Source organism: Catharus ustulatus, chromosome 2 (assembly GCF_009819885.2).
Source record: "Catharus ustulatus isolate bCatUst1 chromosome 2, bCatUst1.pri.v2, whole genome shotgun sequence".
Taxonomy (NCBI): Eukaryota; Metazoa; Chordata; class Aves; order Passeriformes; family Turdidae; genus Catharus; species Catharus ustulatus.
This window is the reverse complement of record NC_046222.1, coordinates 1,281,699-1,301,290: the sequence shown is the minus strand read 5'-3', so window position 1 is coordinate 1,301,290 and position 19,592 is coordinate 1,281,699. Positions and strand designations below refer to the sequence as shown.

The following is a 19,592-nucleotide window of genomic DNA, read 5'->3' as shown; positions in this document are numbered from 1 at the left end:
TGCCCTCTGGCAGTGGGAAGCCATTCCCTGTCCCCAGTCCCCCTCCAGCTCTCCTGGAGCCCCTTTAGGCAATCCCAAGTCAAGGGGAGAAATCAACTTGTAGAAATACTTTGTAGAAATATCTTGCAAGTTTGGCTTTCCCATGGTAAGCATGGTGTTCAGATTCCACAACAAATAAAAAGTGAAGCCCTTGGAGCTCCAGCAGTGTCATCCCAAAGCTCCATTTGCATTTTCCCCCCTCCCCAGTTTCCTGTGGAAGTCAGATTTCCTTGGGTTAGAGATCTCAGGGATAATAGAGTTCCCACAATGTTTATTGAAATAGAAGGCTGCAGAAAGCACAGACCTTGCCAGTGCCATGATGGAAGTGATGAAATGTGAGTTCACTTGCATTCAGACTTGAGGACCTAGCATAGGAAATAGACCTTGTAGACCCCTGAGATGCAGTAGAATTTTCATAGGCACGGGAGACAATCACCTATGAGAAAAAAATACCTGCAAAACAGCACTGTTCTCAGCACACAGCAATGAATCTGTGCCATGTTCTCATTATCAAACACCAAGCTGAAAATGTTATCAGGACAACAAAATGCTTCCTTGTGACTTAAAGCTGTTTTCAGTTTTGTCATCAGACTATAATTTATTAATTTCTGTGGCATTGTGCAGGAGTCTTACATCTTATTTTACAAGAGGTTTTTATCTTCTAAATTTGTGCCCATTGTCATGTTTCAGTTTTCCTAGCAAATTCTATATCCAGCAGTTTCCTAAAGGCTGCTTTTTCAATCGGCCAGTGTATCTGCTTGGTTTTACCTCTGGGCAGTGGAAAAATTAAAACAAAGGGGGAAGTAAAAGTTCTCACTCTAAGCTCTGGCTTTGTTTAAGCTAATAAATCCCTTATGTTTCTCTCTAGTGATGAAAATCAGATGTAACTGAAAAGTCCTCAATTAAATCTGAATGATAAAGCTCTGGATTTGCAGTTTGTCAGGAGACTGTGCCACAAAGTCCCGGGGAGGTGCTTTGTTCTCCTCTGATGCAGGCAGCAGCCGTTGCCTTTGAGCAGACTTCTAAAACAGGAATAGGAAGATGAGGAGTTTCAGAATCCAATTCAGTTGATTGGTGTTTCTTTCGAAATGGAAATTCCACAGGAAATGTTCCTTCTCTCGTGTTCCATGTGCAAACACCACGCTGTGTGTTGATGGTGTTGTTCTAACCACACGGGCACTAAACACTGGGATGTGTGTCAGTTGTCTCCACCACTCAGAAATTACGGATATTTCACAGCTAAGGACTGAATTTCTGAACCTGGAAGGAGTACATTTGTCCCTCAGTTGTTTTTAACACCAGTGTGTGTTGCTGTTTTACAGGGAAGGATGCTGTTTTCCCATGACTATATTTTTTGGTGTGGGGACTTCAATTATCGAATAGATTTGCCCAATGAAGAGGTGAAGGACCAGATATGACAACAGAACTGGGATCCCCTCATAGCAGGAGACCAGCTTCAATTAAAAAAGAAAACTCTGGACAGGTATGTTTAAATATCATCGTACTTGAAAATTGTTCAGGATTTTTTAGTGGTTTTAGCGATTCTGTGATGCTTCTGTAAGTTTGTATCCTCAGCATGGAGTTTTCTAACTATATACATTTTTTTTGTCAAATGTAACTGTTTAAAAAGAATCATTGTAATGTTTGGTAATGTTACTGTTTAGTTAAATTGTAATAGGTCTAATGCTGTTACTGTTGCTGTTGGGAAAAGGAGTAGTCCAAATGGCAACATTTTATTTGCAAGGAAAACACAGAATAACAAAGTCTGAAGAAAACACAGAATAACAAAGTCTGAAGAAAGCTACATTTTTTAGATTTTGTAGGGTTTCTTGTACTCTCTTTGCAGCTCTGTGTGGGAAGGCTGAGTATGGTAAAAAGAGAGACAATCTTCTGTTGTTGGTTCTGTCTGCTCACCAGCACTTTGATCTCGAGCAGCTCTTTCACTGATTTAGAGTTCCCTTCCCTTTGTGCTGCTATCCTGCACGCCAGAACAGGAGGCAGAACACTGGATATTTTTGGTCTCTCTCCATTTCTTTAACAGCTGTTTGCTAGAGAAAGCAAGATGTACATTCTTGTCCAGTTCAAACACTTAATGAGTGAGAGGCTCACTTTGAATGCATTGAATGTATTAAGGACTTGGGTTTGTTCTGTTTGGTTTTTTGTTCGCTTGGTTTTTTGGGTTTTTGTGTGGTTTTGTGGATGTGGTTTTGTTTGTTTTGTTGTTGTTTTGTGTGCTTGTTTCTTTGTGGGTTTTGTGGGGTTTTTTGTTTTTTTTTTTTTTAATCCTATTTATTTGAGGGGCATCTTGTGCCAGCTTTTCCCTGTAAATGTTCAAGATGAGGTTGGATGGCACCCTGAGCAGCCTGGCCTAGTGAATGGCATCCTTGCCCACAGCAAGGGGCTGGAACTGGGGGATCTTTAGGTCCCTTCCAACCCAAACCAGTGTGTGTCTGAATTTGTGAGGACATTTGGCACGTTCGGGTGGATAAAATGTAAACCTGAATTCCCAACTTTTGCTGGCACAGGAACAACTGAGCACCAGATCAAAATGCTGTGTTGCAGCATCAGTGTTCTGGGTGACCTCCAGTTGGTAATGACATTGAAGGAACAGTTGGTTCTTCAGAAGCCTGGGCTTAAAGATATAAAGATATGCTGGCACAATTCTGTGCATTGGTGATTGTCTGGGTCACTGTTTAGCCATAGTGTCAAATGTTTTCAGCAGACAAAATGTGGAGAGGAATCCATTTTAACAAACAACAGGTTGTTTTGTTTTATTTTGTTTTATTCTGAGGTGTTCATACAGGTTGTGAGTGTTGGAATAGAGAATTATGATTCATTTTTAGCTGTTTCCCATCTGTTTCTGTCTTATGTTATTTTACAGATTTGAAGGGGATTTCTGGAAGGGAAGATCAATGGTCCCTTTTTAGGACAGTAAAAATGTACATCCTAAGCAGGAGAGGACACAGAATTCCCTTTCCCTGTTTTTCAAGCACAAGACAGCTGGGAATTGCTTTCTTCCCATGGGTAACTGGCAGGAACGAGATTTCCTCCGCTATCCTTCCATCTGTAGCATCCTCATTTGTCACAGACACCGAGTTCTATTCCGAGGACTCCCATCAGCAAACGGACTCCAGTTCTCAGAAGCGAATTCCCGAGGCGGATTTTGGATTTTTCCCTGGAATCAGCGGGGACGGCCGAGCCCGGCGGCGGCCCCGGAAGTGCGGGCACGGCGGGAGCGCGCGCGGTGCCGCAGGGGCGGGGTCCGGCCCGGCTGCGCTTCCGGCCCGGCTGCGGTTCCGGCCCCGGAGTTCCGGCCTTGCGGTTCCGGCCCCGCCCTCGCCCGTGTCCGCCCGAGCGCTCCCCGCAGCGCAGAACGCGGCGTTCGCTGTCCTGCGGCCGCCAGGAGCAGCTGTCCTGAGCATGGCGTGGGCGAAATCCCCTTGGCTCGAACGAGACGCCCGGAACCAGCGAGCGGCGGCTGCAGGTGAGTGGCCGGAGGGCAGAGCGGGCTGCGCAGGGCCCGGCTGGGCCGGGATCCACCGGGATGTGCGCGCTTGGAGCGCTGGTTCTGGGGCCCGGCTGGGCCGGGATCCGCAGGGATGGGCGCGCTTGGAGCGCTGGTTCTGGGGCCCAGCTGGGCCGGGATCCGCAGGGATGGGCGCGCTTGGAGCGCTGTTTCTGGGGCCCGACTGGGCCGGGATCCGCAGGGATGTGCGCGCTTGGAGCGCTGGTTCTGGGGCCCGGCTGCTGCGGGACGGGTGTCCCTGTGCCACCCCTGTGGGTCGCAGAGAGAAGCTGCTGCTGTGGCTGTGGCCGAGGCTCAGTGGGGAAAACTCAACAGTCCTGATGGAAAGGGATGGAAAAGCAAGTTTTGTTTGGTTTTGGACTTTCCCAGAAGTTTTTTGGTTTTGCTTTTGGTTTTTTTTACATTTTCCCCCTGAGCCTATCTGTTTGTTTTGCCTTAGGAAACAGGAACAGGAGACAGAAGGGGGAATGGGGACAAAGACAATTTTTTACCCCAAAAGGGACGAGTGCATTTATATTTATTTCCTGACCCAGCTGGAATGATTTGGGTCTCAGGAGGCACCTGGGAGCCTCCTTTTGTCCTGGATGGGGCCGTGGCTGTAAAAGGGGTAAAGGGTGGAGCAGAGGTGGGCAGAGGAGTAGTGGTTGTGATCAATGATAAATTGGGGATTTGCATCTGGAAACAGCCATCATTTTCCTCATGGGAGTCCTGGAAACAGCTGAGAGTCCGTGAGAAATGAGGATACTGCAGCTGGAATGCTGAGAATGGAGAGTGTGCAGGGAATATTGCCTGGTGAGTCTCTTGCTGTCCCATCTCTAATGCTGTGCTGGCACCAAGTCACCTCATTCTGATTTAACCTGTCTTGAAATATGCTGAAATGACAAATGGGACCACGAAATGGACATGAGAACTTTCATGTTCCTAAGGGAATGCTTTAGGGATGTGCAGCTTCTGAACTGCACAAATAATTCCCTCTCCCACAGAAAGCTGCTGGGCTGTGGTTCTGGGGCAGGAGTATTGGTGTCTTCAGTGGCACCTTAATAGTGATTTCTTTTCCTTGGAGCTCTTGGGATCGGGAGGAAGTGCTGTTCGTGCCCCACTGGGAAAGCACGCAGCAGGATCAGTGGTGCAGCTGTGTCTTTGTCCTGCTCTCTGCACCGTTCCGAGGGTGCCCTGGAGTGCTCTGGCTCATGGCAGGATAATCTGGGCATGCTGCTGGGTCACTCACTGGGCATCCCGTGGAAGGCTTGAGGTTGGAAAAGCCCTTTGTGATGCTGAAATGCCCCCAAGGGAAACCTTCCTAAGCTGGAAGCAAAGTGGCAGGGAGGGAATCCCAGGAGGGTGGTGGGAACAGCTTTTTCCCAGGTCTGGACACCCTCAGGGCAGGGGTGATTTTGAAATGTTTGTCTGCATCTCCCTCCCTACACGAGAGCTGCCTCAGCCTGGATGAGTGTGAGGATATCTCGCTCTTCCTTAGGGCTTGGAGCGTGGCAGGGTGCAGAGCTCACGGTAAATCTTGCTTAAGCACTTCTAATATCAAAGCGCATTGAAACAGAGACTTTGAGGAAATAGCACACAAAAGTCTATTGCAAGCCTAGGTGCAAGCTGTCCTTATTAAAGATCCACGTTGATGGATGTTTTGTCTAACTATTCTGAGGCCAGAATGTGTCCAAAGCTTTGTTAACCCCTTGTCTTCTGCTTGGTAGGGACAGCGTCTTAGCCCAGGTCTTGGGAGCTGTGTGCACATTCCTCCCTGGAGCAGGGAACCCCCGTGAGGAGGAGCCAGAGATGGGGACATCGAACCAGGTAAGGATCTGTTTCTATTTGGTCATTGTTTTTGCTGGCTTCAATGTCAGAGCCGCAGCGATCCTTCAGACCTGGTGCCCTGCACCAGCAGTTCCAGCTCCTGAGCTGAGCAGGGAACAGTTCTGGGGTGGGGCTTTCAGCCTCATCGGCGTCCATTCGAATCAATCATTTGTTTCATTTCCATCAATCTCTCGGGTTTGCCACCCTCTGTCCCACTGTGCAGAGGCTCGATCCCATCTGTACCAAGTCCTGGGCAATGTTTGCAGCAGCAGGGGCTGGAGGCAGCATCAGAGGCTGCCTTTGGAGCCTTGCTCTCCCCTTGGGTTTTACAGAGGGTGACAGACTCTGCCCTTAAGGATCCAGTGTTTGTTTAGAACACTGATCCTACAGCTGGACAGTTCAGGTAACAGTTCAGAAACACCAGCCCCTACTGGGCAGGCTTTTACTCATACAAATTAGTTTTCTTAGAGAAGCCATCAGGTGTAATGAAAATCTGTGGAAAATGGGTGGTTGGTACACTAGCTGATAGCAGGTCTTGGGCTTTTCTTCTTCTTTTCTTTAACCTGTTCTTAAGAGAGCCCTAAAACTGGAAACTTGAGAGGGGGTGGGCAGGGGAGGAGTTGCTTTTCCTTTTTTTAATATTGCTGTGGATTTTGGTATGTCAGTAAAATTGGAATAACTGAATTTCAGGGCTGTGCACTTCATACTTTTAATGTTTGTGTGGGTGCAGAAAATGCCAAATCCCAAAGCAATTCTGTGTCTGTAACATTAAGTGCAGCATCTTTAAAGCCAAGTGTGGGCTTGGTGTGGGGTTTTCATGTATGTTTGTACAGTCTAAAGGCTTTTCTTGTGCCCCAAAAGCCACAAGGAACCTGCCAGAAGCAGGCCTTCATTGCATATTGGGATCTCAATTTGCTCTTGGATTTTTCCCAGCAGTCTTCTCTTGGGTTTTTGTGCCAGACTGGCTCTGACCCCAGAGCCATGCAGGGTCTGGTGCCTTGATAAATAGGAATGAAATTGGATGAAATTGGCCAAGTTTATGGGGAAGGCAAAAACATCCTGGGGTTTGTTTGCCCAAAGGTGTGACTGGGTGTGAGTGCTGATACTTCTGGGTTGTGTGTGGGGTGCCTCTGGCCCCTCAGAAATCAGAGCAAGGCTGAAGGAAGGAGGGAGGCTGCCACAGCTGCAGGTGAGGGCAATAGTGGCTGTTCCAAACTGCTTGGTGCAGAACTGGAGGAACAGCTTTCCTGCTTTCTCTCCATCAGTGGGCAGAATATTAAGATGTTGCTGCACTAAGCTGTGTCTTCTGTGGGTTGTTCTGTGGTTGTTGTTTTTTCTGGCTTTTTAATGTATTTCCAGGTGGGGCAGTGAGGAGCAAGTTGCTGGGTTGGTTACATGATTTCTGGGTGGCCTGTCACAGAAATGGGCATCTGTGTGTGCACGTGCTTCCTGCCAAATCCAGATGTGACATGGAAATCCTAAGTGAGGATTTCCAGCCTTGACTGCACGTGACACAGGCTTCTGAAAATGGAACTGACCTTGGCAGAAGAGCAGCTGAGAAGGGCAGCAGAACTAAAATACCTGCAAGCACAAAAACCAAGTGCAGTGGTACTGCTTGGTCCTGTGTGCACCTCCTGCCTCTGCCTGCTGTGAGCACTTGGTGCTGCAGCTCAATGTTCTTCATTTCAGTGTCTGTTGGGTTTGATTTCTGTGGTCATTTCCTCCAAACACCTCCCCTTCTTTACTGGACACATCCCTGGAGTGGGACCAGAGTCACCCTTACCCTGCAGGAATTCTCTGCTCCTCTGGACAGGGGGTGAAGCTGGGGGTTGTGAGCCAAGGAAAACAACCAAGCCATGGGCATTCTGTCCTTGATGCATGCAGCAGCACCTGTTCTCCAAGTTCCCAGCACTGATGAATCTAAAGAAAATGCCTGTTCCCTCACTTCTCCAGCTCCCCCCTGCCCCACCTCCCCTGCTCTGATCCCTGGTGTGCCAAGGTCCTGCATCTCCCTGGCTCTCCAGCTGCAGCTGCCTCGTCCTGCCTGTGCCTGATAAAATATGGGCCTGAGATTTTTTTAGCAGCAATCCATTCTTTTAGAGAACACAAAGAGCATACAAAGCAGAAGAGTCTTTAGGAAATACATCCAAATAAGGGACTCTGCTTTTCCTGTAGTTCTCCTTCTGGTTTTCAACTGGGCTGGAAGGATGGGCATGGCCTGTATTTTTCATATGAAAGTGACGTTACTAAGTTTGTCTAGAAGTTCTGATTACTATTATTATTACTCTTTTTCTGACAGAAAACACTCTCTGTTTGCCTTTCCCGTGTTGTTTCCAGGTGCTGCCCAGGATGGACATCTCTGGTCTCAGACAGTAATTCCCTAGGAGGAAGGGGAGCCTCTGCCTCATCTGCACAGCTCAGGTGGATGTGACAGAATTGGTGTGGCCTGACAAGGCATGAACAGCTCTCTGTGTTCTGGAGTGCCTCAAAACCTCTCTCTGGCAGGTTTTGGAGGGGTTTCTCTTTGGGATTTTGTGTGATGCACAACCCCAGGTGTTCCTTTGTGCAAAGTCCAGGGGTAAAGGATTGAATAACTGACAAGAGGCATCTGTGATGAAAATGCTTTTTATTAAAATTAGGCAAAGAATGCAATAGGAAAAATTACATATTTCTAATGTCTGAAATAGGAATAAAAATGCTGGAAATGGATACTCTGATTTAGTGTCACCTGTTACAGATAAAACCCCACAGTGAGCAATCAGAGCAGAAGTGTGAAAGCTGGGGTCCTCTGACTTCTGCAGTGGACTTAATTTTCTTTTCTTCCTCTCTTTCAGGACAGGAAAAAGCATTACACTCCTCCCATCTTTGCCAAAAGCTGTGGTGTTTGAGCAGCCAAAGCCAGGAGGCTTCAGCACCAGGGCTCTGCCCTGGAGGGCTCCTGGTCCTGCCCATGCTGTGGGGTAAGTGAGAGGGCTGCAGGGCTCCTCTTTTCCTCCCTGCTGGGATTAACTGCCTGGGAAATCTGGGATCTGGGTGAAACTGCAGCTCTCCTGGTGTTCAGGGGTGCAAGGTCTGAGGGACTGCGTTTACCTGTGGCTTTGCAGGTCAGCAGGAACAGGAGGAAATGGGGTGCCAGAGCCGTGTGCCATCAGGCTGTGTTTCCCTCTGGGAACAGAGCTGCTGCTGGAACCATGGCCTTAGGTCTGCTCCCTCTGTGTCTGTGCCAGGTGGGATTTGTGCTGGAGAGAGAGGTGCTGTTGGGAACAAGAGATGGAGTAAATCCTCTCTGGGGATGTGCAGTGAAGGACTGAATAGCATGGAAGGAGAGGATTTATAAACCATATCACTATTTCTCCAAATTGATGGGGGTGGTTTGGTCTGGGCCTCTTAATCTTTGTGTCATTTTGAAATGCTGTTTCATGAGTTACTGTCCAGTATCTTTCTAACAAAAGCTGACAGAAATTCAGGTTAAGCATTAGAACTTGGGTCCATTCACTGCAAAACCTTGCCAAGGCTGGAGGACTGGGGTGATGACTGCTCCCAGGAAATGTTACTTATTAATGCTGGGTCAGACTTCCCTCAGACTGTCAGGCCTCAATGGCTGTGAGTTTGTGTTCTTCTCACTGGGCAATTGGAAATAATTTCAGTATAATTAGAAATTTTAGAAAAATCCAGCTGAAAATCTCACCTCTGTCCCCTCTAAGTTATCCCAGTTTTTCCCAGCTAGGAGGTGCACAGAAGTTAGGCAGGGAAAATGACATCTGGGAACAGCTGAAAATTCAAAGGCACAAAGAGAAGATGTACCAGCAAAGGGCAGGAAAGGGGAAAGGTTTCAGAAAGCATTTCTGTGGTCTAATTAATGATAATTTCTGATTCCCCAGGGAGAAGAACACCAACTCACAGCCATTTGGGCCTGACAGTCCCCTGCAGCGAGAGCTCAGCACACATCCACAGAGGCAAGTCCAGCATCTGAAAGGAAAAAAAACAAACAGAAGGAAAAGGTGATTTCTTTTGCTTCAAAGTTATTTCTAGTTCTTAAAGCCCAACCAGCATTTGCTGTCAATTTTTGCTGGGTGAATCATGAGCAGAGGCCACGGGTCATGCCATTCCTTTAGCTGAAAACCCAGGGTAATTTAGAGGGGGCACAAGAAGCGTTTGTGTAGGAACATGTGAGGGGATGTCAAGGGAAGGGAAGTGGCATTTCTGAGAGAGTGCTGAGGTAACCAAAGGGAGCCCAGCAGACAATTTCTCTGGGAAATCTGAGGCCCCTGGCCAGGGCTCTCCAGCGGTAGCAGGTAGGGCTCAGCACTTGGGACTCTGTGTCCTCCTGCCTTGGCAGCAGCTGGTGAGGAAGGGAGGAGAGGCTCCGTGCGGGATGAGGCCGGACAGAGCGAGCACAGGGGCAGGAGAAAGGCAAAGGGACCTCCCTGGGGTCACCATGGCCTGTGTGGAACAGAATGGACACTTGGATGACCAGTGCAGGTAAGGAGTGGATCTGAGCTCATCTACAGCGAAATGAGGAGGGGATATTTTGGAGGGAAAAGCTGAGGTGCTGAGTTCACTCACCCTGGCACAAGTTGTGTTTGCACAAAATGGGACCAGAGTGAAGCTCGATCCAAAGTCATTCCTGCTTGACTTTTGAATTGCAAGGTAAGTTTTATAAGCCGTCAAAGAGGGATTAAAATATATATAAAAATGAAACTAAGAGCATTAATGAGGTTCTTGGGAATCTATTATATTGTTGTCACAGAATTCATAACAGAGTTTTGAGCTTTTATGACAACAATGCACTTCTTTGTTCAGATTAGTCACCGTGTGGGATTTGGGGTTTATTTGAATTTTAAAGCCCTCATGGTGGCCCTAACAATGCTCAGGAAAAGCAGAGTCAGAGCTCCTAGCAGGTACAGTGTTTTCCGCCTGAGTGGATTGTGGAGAAATTGTTTGGGACATGGATTGTCCCTCTGGGTGATGCCAGTTACTGTCATTTATATAAGTCCATACATTTGACTCCCAAAACTTCCCAGCCCAGGGGCTTGAGCTGACAGGGCAGCACACAGATTGTTCTCTGTGCAGCACCCAGATTTGGGGTTCCCTGTCAGCTTTGCTAGTTGCCATGAATTACCCCACAGCCCCAAATTCCCTGCTCAATTCCCACTGCCATAACCTCACAGTGCCTCATGGAATGTGGATATTCCCATGCAGAGCTGCCCCTTGAACACCAGCTGTGCCAGGAACCAGCAGAACTTCCAAGGAAGCTCAGCAGCATCGGGACAGGGACAGGTAAATATTCCAAAGAATTTGCTCTTTTAAACCCTCATCCCCCAGCCCCACCTGTGTCCCTGGGGGCACTGGACAGAGCTGCCTGGATTCCAGCTGATTTAACCCCCCTGAGCTCAGGCTCCAGGTGATATTTTCAAGCAGGAGAAGGCAGGGGCTGGAGGCACTCCCACCCTGTGCCCACAGGAGAACATCTCTCCTTTCAGAAACTCAGTCCTTTCAGAGCCTGAGCAAGTTCTTTTCCCCCAGGAAAGGGTGCACATCCCTGCCTTCAGCACACCTCCAGTGGGACTCACCTGCAAAAGCTTTCCATCCCTTCTGTACTTCCAGCTGGCTTCCTGAAAAACTCCCAGCTTCATCCAAACAAAACTTCATCCCACCCAAACCTCTGATTTTAAGGCATTTCTGCAGGTTGTTGTGTGGGATTTAGTACCTGTGAGGGAAGATTGCATTGGCTGGAATGCTGCTGCTGAATGATGGCCTCAGGCTGGAAGGGAAGGGTTTTGGGGTGGCTGGAACTCACCTGGCAGCTGTGTGGGAGCTCTGGGAGGTTGGAACCGGGAATTGCTGCCTGAGCCCCTCTGCAAGTGCCCCATGCTGCCATCAGCAGGAAATGCCAACTGTGCCTTGGGGTGATTTTGGGCTGTAGGTGATCTCCATCCAGGCTGGAGCATCTCCAGGTGCCTGTTCAGAGCAGCCCCTGGCCCAGGAGCCACGGGCAGCCCTGGAGCCGTGTCCGTGCCAGCACTGCCCGGGCACTCCAGTGTCCATCCCTGGGACGTGCTTGGCACAGGCAGGACGCTGCAGAGCCCAAGGACAAGAGGTGCTGGTTGCCTTTCAGGGACTCCTGGCCTTCTCCTGCCCCACATTGCCATCTGGGACACACAGAAACACCAAGGAACATTGCTGGCAGTGAGCAGGAGACACCGAGGCCTCTGTGCAGCTCTAGGACCCAAAAACAGCTCCAGGAGTTGCCATCATCTTAGCCTGGTGATACTCACCTGCAGGAAATATCCTATGGACTTGAAAGTCCGATTTTACGATCCCTCTCAACCCCAGTAGATCTTTCACATGTCCTGTGATCTGGAAGTAAAGAGAAAAATTCCCAGTTGAGTTTTTATAAATGAGGTTTTGCCATTGCAGAGCTTTTTTGGGTTGCAAAGCAAATCTCACCTGGAGGATGTTGGAGTGGAACTACGCCTGGCCCTGGCAAACCGATCCTCCCGTGCTCCAGCCCCACTCGTTCCACGGCAGGCGGGAGCCCCAGGGCTGTGCAGACACGGGGAGGGGGGAGGCAGGCGCTGCTCCCCGCTGAGGGCTGCGGGGGCTTTGCACACCCGCGGGATTTGGGGTTCCCAGGGCTGGCATGGCGTTCCCGGTGTCCCGGCCGGTTCCAGCCGCAATCCAGCGTCTGCACGAAGAGATTCCGCCGCCGTTCTCCCGGTCCCCGGCAGAGCTCCGGCTCCCTGCGGCAGAAGAGGGATGGTGCCCGGAGTCCCGCACCCACTGCGGCCGGAGCAGGAGCGGCAGCGCCGGGCTCGGCCCCAGCGCCCGTCCCGGGGCGGCTCCGGCTGCCCGCGGTGATCCCAGTCCCGATCCCGGCCCCAGACCCGTCCCGGCCCTGCGATCCGCACCCTGCCGGCCCGGGGAGAAGCGGCGCCACTGGGAACCCCCAGCGGACACCGACAAAACCCAGAACCGACCCCGGGTCCCACCTGAGCACCTCGATCTCCGCGCAGCTCCGGGAGCAGCCCCTGGGTTGGGTTCGGCGCAGCGCTCCGAGCGATGATCCCGTCGCATCCCGGAGAAGCATCCGCGTGGGGAACGGGGCAGGAGCGGCTCGGCCGCTCTTAAAGGGCGGGGGCGGGGCGGGGCCCGGGGGGCGGGGCCTGCACAGGTGCGCGGGCCCCAGCGCGCATGCGCGGGGCGGGGCCTGCACAGGTGCGCGGGGCCCCAGAGCGCATGCGCGGGGCGGGGCTTGGGCGGATTTAAACGGAGGGGAGAGGCCGGCGGAGCCATTTGCTCCTTGGAGTTCGTACCGCGCGGGCTGGGCTCTCTCTCTCTTCTTCTTTATGTTTTTTTTTTTTTAATATTTCTTTTTCTTTAAAATTCTCCTTTCTCCCCACTCTTCCTCCCCTCCCCCACCCCCTACACCCTCCCCCCCCCAAACCCCCCCCCTCCCTCTCCCCCCTAGCCCTCCCCTCCCTCCCTCCCAAACTCTCCCGGCCCGGCGCCCTCCATGCCCCGCCCCTACCCTGCCCTACCCTACCCTACCCTACCCTACCCTACCCTATTCCATTCCTCTTTCCTGTTGTTTGTCCTTCCACCTTTCCTTCCCTCCAGCCCTGGCTCCCCCTGCCCCCTGTCCCTGCTGCCCTGCCCACCCCGACACCCCGCCTGCCCTCCGTCCTGGGTCACCCATCCCTCTGCCCCCCCATTCCCATCCTCCAGCCCCCCCTTTCTCTTTCTTCCGCAGCTCGGGGTGCCGGATAATAAAGCCCAGAGGGCCGGACCGGCGCCCCCACCGTCCCTGCAGCCCCACACGGGGACTGGCCCGCTCTGCGGGTGTCCCCATTCCAGTCCAACACACCGCCCGACACCGCCGGGGCTCCGGCTTTCCCTACATCACACTGGGGGTCCCCGGGGGGGGCGGGTTGGGGGGAGGGGGGGTTTAGGGGGGGATCCCCTCCTTAGGAGGGGTCCCCGGGGGGGTGGGGGGGGGGGGGGGTTAGGAAGGGCCCCCTCCGGAGGGGGGGGTCCCGGGGGGGGTCAGGGTGGGCCCCCTCCGGAGGGGGGGGTCCGGGGGAGGGGGGCGGGGCGGAGGGGGGCGTTCCCCCTCCAGGCCCCGCCCCCTCCCCTGGACCCTCCCCTCCGGACGGGGCCCGCCCCGGCCCCCTCCCGGGGACCCCCTCCTCCGGACCGGGGCCCCGAGGGAGGGAGGGGACGCTCGTTCAGTGGTTTGTTTTTTTTTTTGTGTGTGCGTTTACGCCGCAGAGTGACGTGACCCCCTCCGCTTCCCGCCCCACCCACCCCACCCCTCCCTCCCCCCGGGGCCCCGTCCGGGGCAGGGGTCCTGGGGAGGGGCCCAGGGGGCGGGGCCCGTCCGGGGGGAGGGGCCTGGGTGGGAGGGGCCAGGGGGGATTGACCCCCCCAACCCCTCCCACCCCGCCCCTCCCCCCGGAGGGGCCCCGCCCCCCGCCCCTCCCCAGGGGCCCCTCCCCCGGAGGGGGCCCCTCCCACCCCCCTACCGCCCCCCCCGGGACCCCCTCCTAGTGAGGGGGCCCATCCCAAACCCCCCAACCCCCCCAGGACCCCCTCCTGAGGAGGGGGCCCCCCGACCCCCCGCCCCGACCCCCCCAGTGTGATGTGGGGACAGCCGGAGCCCCGGCAGTGTGGGGCAGTGTTGTGTGTGGGGGGACCCGCAGAGCGGCTCCGGCCCCGTGGGGGGATCCCGCGAGGGGCGCCGGCTCGGGGCTCTCTGGCCTTTATTATCCGGCACCCCGAACCCCGCGGCTGCGGGGGAACAAAGGGACAGGGGACAGAGAGGAGGGACAGCAGGGATGGGGAGGGACAGAGAGGAGGGACAGCAGGGATGGGGAGGGACAGAGAGGAGGGACGGCAGGGATGGGGAGGGACAGCAGGGATGACACAGGAACAGCAGGGATGACAGGGACAGCAGGGATGACACAGGGACAGCAGGGATGACAGGGATGACACAGGGACAGCAGGGATGGGGAGGGACACGGAGGAGGGACAGCAGGGATGACACAGGGACAGCAGGGATGACAGGGACAGCAGGGATGACAGGGACAGCAGGGATGGGGTGCGGAGGGAAGCAGGAGGGGAAGGGAAAGGCCGGGTGGGGGGGAGAGGGACAGGGACACAGGAGGGGGAATAGAAGGGGGTACGGGGTAGGGACAGGAGAGGAAAAATGGGGGTCAGGTTTGGGGGCAGAGGAGGGGAGTGTTTGGGGGAGAAAGAAAAGGAACACGGAGAGGAGGAAGGAAAGGTAGAGAGGAAAACAGGAGGGGAGGGGAAAGGGAAGGGGAAAGGATCAGCTTTGGGGAGGGGAGGGAAAGGGGGGAAAGGAAGAGAAAGAAGGGGAACACGAGCAGGAGGAAGGAGGGGGAGAGGGTTTGAGAGGAAGGGAAGCCGAAGTCCGTCCTGTCCTTCTCCGCGGAGCTCCGACAGCAGCCATCCGTCCGCACCGAGCTCAGCCTGAGCAAATGGCGGCCGAGGGGAATGCCGGGAATTAAATCACCTCGGCCCCGCCCCGCGCAGCCGCACTGGGACCCCGCACACCTGAGCCGGGGCCGGGCCCGCCCCTCAATCACCGCCCGGTACCGCCCGGGCCCGCCCCTCAATCACCGCCCGGGCCCGCCCCTCAATCACCGCCCGGTACCGCCCGGTACCGCCCCTCAATCACCGCCCGGTACTGCCCTCAATCACCGCCCGGTACCGCCCGGTACCGCCCCTCAATCACCGCCCGGTACCGCCCCTCAATCACCGCCCGGTACCGCCCGGTACCGCCCCTCAATCACCGCCCGGTACCGCCCGGTACCGCCCCTCAATCACCGCCCGGTACCGCCCGGCCCGCCCCCGGTACCGTACGTGAATCGCCACCCCGGTACCGCCCGGCCCGCCCCCGGTACCGCCCCTCAATCACCGCCCCGGTACCGCCCGGCCCGCCCCCGGTACCGCCCCTGCATCCCCCCGCCCGGTCCTTCCCGGTGCCGCCCCCGGTGCCTCCGGGCCCCCCTCACTGAGCCCCGGTTCCGGCCCGAGCCCGCCCCGGCTCCCCGCCCTGCCCCGGCCGAACCGTCGCTCCCGGGCCGAACCGGGGTTTCTGGTTCGGTGCTGCCGGTGCCGGCGGGGGATGCCGAGCGGTGCTCGGGGCTCGGGGCTGTGCCGGGCCGGGCTCGGGGCCCGGCGAGTTCCCGGTGCTGACCCGGACCGGCCGGGCCGCGCCCCCCAAACCCCGCCGCTCCCCGCCGTGCCAGGGAAATGTTTTTCCAGCGTGGGTGGAGAGTTCTTTATGAGAAAACTCAATACTCAAGGATATCAGGGATATCGGAGAGATTCTGGTGTACATTCAATACACGTTGGGATAAATAAATCTATGGAAGAGCTCATTGGCTCTCCCAGACTGGCTCCTGTGCGATCGTCTGTGATCCCAACTGCTCCCAAGGGCTGTTCAACCTGTAAGCACGGCTGAAAATAGTGGGAAGACTCTGCTCAGGCAGTGGAGCCTCTCAGTCGTGTCCCAAAGGTCTGGCATGGATGGAGTTTCAGGGGTCCCAGCACAGCCCCTCTGTTTTGTTCCTCTGGAGCTGACACTTCCCAGCATCCCTGACCAGGGCTTGGGGGTCCCAGCACAGAGCCCCTGGCACATCCCACTGCTCCTTCCAGTCCCCTTCAACGGGGATGATTTCCTGGCTAGGAGCGCCCGAAGCCAGCAGAACTGGCCTTAACAACTTCTTGGAGGATCTCTCCTCTTTCTTCCTTGCCAAACCCCACTGCCAGACCCATGCTGAGACTCAGCTCCCCCTCCCCTCGATCTCTAAGGAATTGGGTTTGGATTTCCCAGTCCAGCAGGGCAGAAATGCTGCTGTCCTTATTGTATATCCTAAGTGCAGTAATTGCTTAAAAATAATTGAAAGAAATCAAAGGAATGAAGAGAAATTAGATAAGAGCTGCCAGACCCAACCAAGGGATGCTCAAACCCCTTATCAATGTTTTGCTTTAATTAAACAACTCAAAGTAATTAACACCACACTGATACAGTTTGATTCTTTTTTATTGAGTTATAGAGAAATATGGCAGGATGCAAAAACCTTTCCAAACCCAGGAACTCCTTCAAGAGATCTGCAGGGCACAGCTGCAGAGAGACTCTTGGGATTCAGGGGAAAAATCCCAAAGTTTTCAGTCTTTAGCATCTTCCACTGCATCGTCATTGACAGTAAACGCGGCGTCAGCCTCAGGGAGACGCGGAGAGTCAGAGATTTTACAGATCCTGCCCTCACCTCCGCCTTTCAGCAGGTAGAGTCTGCAGGGAGAGGGAAGAAAGTGGATCAGAATGGACAGCCTACTTCCAGAAAATCACCATCACTCATAAAGCACTAAGTAGGGCTGTAGGAACTTCCCCAGAGGTTCATTTCCCTCTGGACTGAGGGCTCCAATTTGAAGCACAGGCTGGACCTGCCCTGGACAGACTATGGAAACCCAGAAGTCAAAGCTACTGGCCAGTTCCATAAAACATTCCAAAATCCGGCTCCTGAGGTGTGACCCTCTCTTCTCACCTGGTGGTGGAAGCACAAGAAATGATTTTCCCCCCTGGAGGTGTTTTGGGATCTGCAGTGAACTGCAGGGGGAACAATCAAAACCCAGTTACTTCCCACAGCTGGAACAGCAAAGTGGGGTAAAAGGACAGAGGGGCACTGCTGCTGTGAAAAACTGGGATCAAGCCCCTCCAAACCAATGGAAGCAGAGACTGAGTGACAAAGCCTCTGGGACCAGTTTGCTGGGATTTATAGGAAAAGTGACGAGTTTTATTTTGGCAATAAAGTTGGGCTGGAATTCACCTCATCAGCCGGGTGCAGGAGCATTCCCAGGAGCCTGGCCAGGTGCCTGTGCCTGGCAGAGAGCTCTCCCTTCCTGGGAATCTGTGTGCCACAGGGCTGTGGCACTGGCCATTCAAACACTTCCTACCTGTCCTTTCACAAGGCAAGATGGGTTTTCCCTACAGCAAATGTTCTTTGAATTAAGAAGATAACACTACACTCAACTGGAGAAGAAAAAAGTGAGATCTGTTAATATTTTCCTAAGCCAGGCAAAAAAGAAAACCAAATTAAATAAAAACAAAACCCAACAACAACAATAACAATGAAAAAAAACCAAACATCTTAGGCATATTTCAGAATGAGGTGACTTGGTGCCAGCACAGCATTAGAGATGGGACAGCAGGAGAGACTCACCAGGCAATATTCCCTGCAGACGCCCATTGCCAGCGCTCCAGCTGCAGTATCCTCATTTCTCAGTGCTGTTTCCAGGACTCCCATGGGGAAAAGGATGGCTGTTTCCAGATGCAAATCCCCAAGGAATCATTGGCCCCAGTCACTGCTCCTCTCCCCCCTGCTCCATCCTTTTACAGCCACAGCCACACCCAGGACACAAAAGGAGGCTCCCAGGTGCCTCCTGACACCCAAATCACTCCAGGCAGGTCAGGACTTTATTTCTTAGAGTTCTGAAATTCACGTGCTTGCCTGGAGAAAAGCAGCCATTTCTCACGTGTGTACACACTCAGTTTTCACTGGACTCAGGAGCTGTGCTGGGGACAGGAACAGAGATGTTAGAAATCCACCCACACAAGTGTCAGAAGGAACTCAGCTGCTGAGTCTCTTTAGGCAGCCAGCTCTGAACCACAGGCTGCTGCCCTCCACGTGCACGTTTACACCTAGAGGTGCTGCTTGTTGCCAGCAAATCTGATCCATCCTACCAAATCCAAAGTGAAACCCTATGTTGCATAGCTTAACAAAGACAAGAACTCACTTAGACACCACCTCCAGCTTGATAAGGTTTGACTTATTCAGCCTGCCACCATTAATATGAAGTGAAGGACAGCTCATGGCTCTCTTCTGACATCCAGAATGAGGTCTATTGCTTTTGAACACCACTCAAAAACTTGTTAGAGCAGCAACTGCCTCACAAATTACACTGCAGTAATGTGAGCTTCTGTGGTCCCTGTGGCAATAACAAAATGTTTTAATTACCTGAACAGAAAAGGATGCAAGAGCCATCACTGCAGGCTAAACAGGAGCACTGCTTCCAAACAGGGCAGTGAAGGTGGAGGGTAGAAAAAGTGCCAACCAACGGGGCAGAATGGTGAAATTAATTCCATGTTTTTGGAGAAAACTTTAAAACACACAATAGTAAAGTTAAATAGTGTTGGGTAACAAAAACAAACAAACAAACAAAAAACCCCAAAGTCAAATCCAAAAAACCCCCAAAACCACTTTTTGAGATCATTCTTGCTTTATACCATAATTGCTTGCTTTCTGTGAAAAACACTAAGTGGAACACTCCTACTGTATGAGAAACACTGACAATTAGTCAAATGCTCAGAAAAGCAAACACAACCAAAAGAGCAGCATTAACACAAAACCCCCCTGCTGAATTAATTGTCCAAATATATACCAAGCCTTGCTGAAAGGAGTGTCACCATCAGCCTGGTTTTGTTTCTTCCTTCTGAAGTTGTAAAACAACTGACCTTCAAGACCTCATAGAAAAGCATGTGTCTGTGCTGTGTCCACATGGTTGCAGCACTGAGAGGGCGCTGGCCTGGAAGTGGTTGCAGTACCGGGCCGTGTCCACAAGGCGGCAGCACTGAGAGGGCGCTGGCCTGAAGTGGTTGCAGTACCGCGCTGTGTCCACAAGGCGGCAGCACTGGGAGGGCGCTGGGCTGAAGCGGTTGCAGTACCGGGCTATGTCCACAAGGCGGCAGCACTGGGAGGGCGCTGGGCTGAAGTGGTTGCAGTACCGGGCTGTGTCCACAAGGCGGCAGCACTGAGAGGGCGCTGCCTGGCGGGGGGCTGCAGTACCGGGCTGTGTCCACAAGGCGGCAGCACTGAGAGGGCGCTGGGCTGAAGTGGTTGCAGTACCGGGTTGTGTCCACAAGGCGGCAGCACTGGGAGGGCGCTGGCCTAAAGTGGTTGCAGTACCGGGCTGTGTCCACAAGGCGGCAGCACTGGGAGGGCGCTGGCCTAAAGTGGTTGCAGTACCGGGCTGTGTCCACAAGGCGGCAGCACTGAGAGGGCGCTGGGCTGAAGTGGTTGCAGTACCGGGCTGTGTCCACAAGGCGGCAGCACTGGGAGGGCGCTGGCCTAAAGTGGTTGCAGTACCGCGCTGTGTCCACAAGGCGGCAGCACTGAGAGGGCGCCAATTCCGG

General features: G+C 53.4%; 4 long non-coding RNA genes across 8 annotated transcripts; 2 read left to right on the top strand and 2 right to left on the bottom strand.

The window, feature by feature from the left end:
- Window positions 1–106: 106 nt before the first annotated feature.
- LOC116992481 lies at window positions 107–3,273 on the top strand. Its single transcript, XR_004417063.1, has 3 exons — window positions 107–145; window positions 1,362–1,522; window positions 2,921–3,273. It is a non-coding gene; the product is annotated as an uncharacterized LOC116992481 (long non-coding RNA).
- A 68-nt stretch (window positions 3,274–3,341) lies between these two features.
- On the top strand, window positions 3,342–11,792 carry LOC116992479. Of its 5 annotated transcripts, XR_004417059.1 has the most exons (9): window positions 3,342–3,523; window positions 4,251–4,357; window positions 5,272–5,371; window positions 7,709–7,792; window positions 8,206–8,331; window positions 8,476–8,598; window positions 9,253–9,372; window positions 10,574–10,651; window positions 10,898–11,792. It is a non-coding gene; the product is annotated as an uncharacterized LOC116992479 (long non-coding RNA). The 5 variants fall into 5 exon arrangements; XR_004417060.1 differs by lacking the exon at window positions 4,251–4,357 and having other exon boundaries at window positions 3,343–3,523; XR_004417057.1 differs by lacking the exon at window positions 3,342–3,523 and having other exon boundaries at window positions 3,747–4,357.
- On the bottom strand, window positions 11,645–12,452 carry LOC116992480. Its single transcript, XR_004417062.1, has 3 exons — window positions 12,364–12,452; window positions 11,822–12,114; window positions 11,645–11,731 (listed from the first exon to the last, which is right to left on the bottom strand). It is a non-coding gene; the product is annotated as an uncharacterized LOC116992480 (long non-coding RNA).
- A 3,908-nt stretch (window positions 12,453–16,360) lies between these two features.
- On the bottom strand, window positions 16,361–19,075 carry LOC122149376. Its single transcript, XR_006162937.1, has 2 exons — window positions 17,623–19,075; window positions 16,361–16,694 (listed from the first exon to the last, which is right to left on the bottom strand). It is a non-coding gene; the product is annotated as an uncharacterized LOC122149376 (long non-coding RNA).
- Window positions 19,076–19,592: the final 517 nt, after the last annotated feature.